This window comes from Siphateles boraxobius, unplaced genomic scaffold (genome assembly GCF_051911475.1).
Source record: "Siphateles boraxobius isolate OS27281-9 unplaced genomic scaffold, OSU_SipBor_1 81, whole genome shotgun sequence".
NCBI classification, from domain to species: domain Eukaryota; kingdom Metazoa; phylum Chordata; class Actinopteri; order Cypriniformes; family Leuciscidae; genus Siphateles; species Siphateles boraxobius.
The window spans coordinates 1,522,870-1,527,699 of record NW_027509210.1 but is presented as its reverse complement, the minus strand read 5'-3'; positions in this window follow the sequence as shown (position 1 = coordinate 1,527,699).

Genomic DNA, 4,830 nt, shown 5'->3' with positions numbered 1-4,830 from the left:
CAGTTCACTTATAAAAATTACTATTATAGATCTTTTCTTCAAAAGGATTCACTTTAAGACTTCAATCTTTTGACCTTGTTTTTATCTCTTACTCTTTCTCAGACGAAAACTTTAATATCGTTATATAAACACTGATCTATTTTCAACCCCACATTATTATCAGAAATGTGTCACGTGTTAAATGGTCCTGCTGACCACAATCAAGACACTCTCTGTCATCTGGTTGGTTCGTGTGTCAGCCTCAACTACAGCATCAGACACCTTGCAGTTTGATCACTGTGAGCTTCCAAAGGGCTTCAACTTAACTGCACACCCTTGAAGCAGTGTGTGTCCCATTCAGGAATGTAAACAGACCCACTGATAAGTAGTTCTCTGTATTCCTTTTACAGTCCACCAGTGGCGGATTTAATCACAATAGCCAAATCATAATCTTCATCATTATCATTGGCCGCACATTAATTTTAATAAGCTGCATCGAAATGCTCAAAATATTCTAAGTTGTTTTCACAAAGATTTCGTTTAACTTTAGTCATACTTGTCCAGGGAAATTATCCCCGACCCATAATTTCATTTATAAAACAGACAATATCTTTTGCTTCAATTACTTAATATCAACAAATATCCAACATTATACATTATTGATTTCCAGAATTTTTGGTCAAAGTAGTCTTTACATTTTACTAATTTGGTATTATCATCAACAACCCTAATTACAGAACTGTTGCTGTTATCCCAGCTTATCTTTTACAAAACATCATCTGCAAATCTCTTCAAAATGAGATCTTCAGAGCAGAGCTGTTTACAGCATTTGCTCTCTTCTGTCTCACTATTTATTTATTTATTTATTTTCCCGGACTGTTCAGTTACTCTTCATAAAGTGTAACAATTTGTACATCATTATTTTCATTACAACTGGTTTGAAGCCTTTTCCCTTCCATCACATGGTTAGTCTGCAGATTCAACTTAATATTATCATTATTGTCTCAGTCTTATCTCTACTGTTTCTCCAAAACAGATTATATTACTCAGTCCGTAAATTACACAGACAACCATTATAGCTACTTGCTTCAATACCCTTATTTTCTTAACATTAATAAAATAAAGCAGATATATCATCATTTCAATCATTATTTTATCAAAATCTAGAATTGTTCCCCATTCTGCTTAAAACATTCTTCATATCATGTTAATCCCTGTCAATCATACAATGCCTTATTTTATTCTAAAACTTTTCATATCATTTAAACAGTTAATTTGACTTCCATAAATTCTGTCAGACCATGTCTATTTTCATCACATATAGTTTTCTACTATATTTCTCCTTTCTTTTCCCTACATGCCAGTTCCTTCATTATCCTCTCCTTTCTTTTCTCAAACATGCCAGTTCCTTCATTATCTAACCAGTACATGATTGTTTGCACAATCCCCACACACACATGTCTCACACACCACCTTTTTGTTTTTTCACTTCCCTCTTCCACCAAGTCTCACTTACAGTTCCCTCTATTTCACACAGACAGCCTTATTGCTGCTTGCTACTTCAATCCTTATCATGTAAATTTAAGTTCTCAGACATCTAATGTCATGAATCCATTTACTGGATGAAGAAGTAAAAACTTTATTTCTCCTGGCAGTTCGACTTTTTTATCTGCCTAATCACACATGTTGAATGCAGCCATAACAACCTTTTTGTTTCTCACTGCCCTGTTCAACTGATTCTCGCACTACTTTCAGTCTAGTTGTGCTCAGTGTTCCCTCCCTTGGGAAATAATGGTATTTTCTCAGTTTTTTCAATATCTAAAACATAAATTTTCCCCCATAATTTTCTCATTTGATAGAAAAACCGGTGTATCAAATTTTGCATGCTTACCTTGAGACTTCCCCATATTGGCTGCTTCTCTGTTCTCTGTGGATTTCTCTTCAACGCGCGTTTTCCTGATCTGTTCGGCGTCCCCAACAGACCCGATTTTTTCTTTTAACCCAAATCGGTCGGGTTGCACTATTAGTGCCCTCCTAATTAAGGTTTACCAAAAACTGTTCTGGTTCCCCCTAATTAGCCTCAGTACCTAAAAACAATTTGCTCCGTCGTGGAACAACTAATTTTCAGGGTACCTATCTGTTTGAAATCTCTTGATCTGTTACAGTTCTCACTTAATCCCAGATTATTTATCTGCTTGAAATTTCTTGTTCTGTTACAGACCTCAATTAATCTCAGATCATTTTCCCTCGTATCTGTTTGAAATTTCTTGATCTATATAGATCTCAATTAATCTCAGATTACGTACCACAGAAACAGCCTTCAGCCAATATGGTTCACTCACATTTCATACCCGAAACAAAATACTTTTCCCCAAAAGAAAATATTTTAGACGTCTCTTACCAGAGATATGTTGGTTGCCACGGGTTCGCTTTCTTTTGATTCCAGTGGAGCCCCTCCCGGACCCGACAGCGGTCGGCCCCTCTCTCTCAAGCTTACGAGGTAGAGCTGGAACTGCTCAGTCCAGGTGGCCAAACACCGTCCGCTCTCAGGTCCAGAAGGCACTTCCAAGGAATCCCACTCTGACACCAAAATTGTTGTGGCAAAAATTCATCTTTAACAAACATCACTGCGTAAGAGACACTCAGAGTCAAATTATATAAAATAGAAGTATTTATTCTTGCAAGAATAGGAGCAGTCTAATACACAGTTGTTACCCTGTGCAGAAGAGTGACACACCCCCAGACAGACTGAACTAGCTTTTATCTTAGTTTCAAGGCCTTCTTCCCCCCAGAGCCTTCCTCCCAGTAGTTTTCCATAGACGTCACTAGTTGGCCCACTAAGCTCCCCTGCACCAAATGGCCTTCTGACATCTAGGTCAGAGGTCCTTGTTCGTCTGTTCTCTGGAGTGTCTCCCCCTTCTGCCTCCCCAGGTACATAAACAGAATCTTCTCTCACTACAAGTGAGAGACACACATGTGACATTATTTGAATCATCTATATTTTACTAAAGATCAATGAATATCATTAAAATTGCCACCACACCATCATAAAAGTGCATCATAAAAGTACATCCATCGTTAAAGTGCTTCTATCCATTATAAAAGTGCATCTGTCCATCATAAAAGTGCATCTAAAAGTACATCATAAAAGTACATCATAAAAGTACATCCATCATAAAAGTGCATCTATCCATCATAAAAGTGCATCATAAAAGTACATCTATCCATCATACAAGTACATCTATCCATCATACAAGTACATCTATCCATCATAAAAGTGCATCATAAAAGTACATCTATCCATCATACAAGTACATCTATCCATCATACAAGTACATCTATCCATCATAAAATTGCATCTATCCATCATAAAAGTGCATCTGTCCATCATAAAACTGCATCTGTCCATCATAAAAGTGCATCTGTCCATCATAAAAGTGCATCTATCCATCATAAAAGTGCATCTATCCATCATAAAAGTGCATCTGTCAATCATAAAAGTGCATCTGTCCATCATAAAAGTGCATCTATCCATCATAAAAGTGCTTTATATATAACGACTTTATTCGACTATTCCTTTTCATTCCTTGTGGGCCTGAGACGAGAGTTTGAGAGATTTCCACGACGCATGCGCGAGAACTGAACAAGAAGTATTAGAAGAAGAACGTCCTCTTCTCAGTTCTCGCGCATGCGTCGTGGAAATCTCTTGAACTCTCGTCTCAGGCCCACAAGGAAGAAAAGGAATAGTCGAATAAAGTCGTTATTATGTTTTTTTTTTCGGGAAAAAAGTATTCTCGTCGCTTGATAAACTTATAGTTGAGCCACTGTAGGCACATGGAATATTTAAACATGTTCTTTAATGACTTTCTGGGCCGTCAAGTTTCATTCCCTCTGGCAGCCTATGTAGCAGTGATCCACCTCTCAGATTTAATCAAAAATATCTTCATTTGTGTTCCGAAGATGAACGAAGGTCTTACGGGGTTGGTACAGCATGGGGGTGAGTAATTAATGACTTAATTTTCATTTTTGGGTGAACTAACCCTTTAAGATGATAGTTTGACGATGGTTTTGGAAGAAGTGCTTGAGAGGATGTGGACCACTTTTTGTGTCCTCTATAATTCAGTTTATAATATTCTGTAATGATTGAGTGTTGGTGACAGAACTGCACAATTGTTAATTGTTAATACTGATACTGTCCTCTGATAAAACTTGTGCTCCAGAGATTATACTCATAAAACATCTACGGCTAAATGAGCTGTAAAGTGCTGAGATAGTGATTCACAGAAACAGTAGAACATCAGGCCAGTCTCCTCTGGAAAAGTCATTGACTTTTGTTGTTTTATAATAAATTGACATGTTGATGATAACACATATGCAGTCTTTCAGAATGCCCTCAATTAGATTGTACTGTATACTTTTATGAATACTTTTGGTTTGCTTAGTTGGGGACATTTAATATTCAACAATATTATTGATCTGCCTTACTTCATGGACGATGACACAGTTTTCTTCTAGAAACAAACTTTGTTGTATTATTTTCATGTTATCACGGTGAAGCTTTGATCTGTACTGTAAAAACCACTGGTGTCTTGACGGTATGCATTATTGAGTGAGTGTGGTGTTTGTGGTGTCGCTCTGGGACAGGTGTGTGAGACGAGGAGGAAAACACACTTGCTTTCTCTCTGTCAGTTTCCTGTTTCTTGCTCCACTGAACCATGCTTGACAAATTCGCAGCTCTTGAAGAGTAAATTGCTGCATGTGTTTGAGGTTGCGGCTGATCACAGTAGAAAAGGAAACTAGAAACACAGATCTGGAGACTGACAGAATAAGCGTTTACTCAGAGAAGTCGGG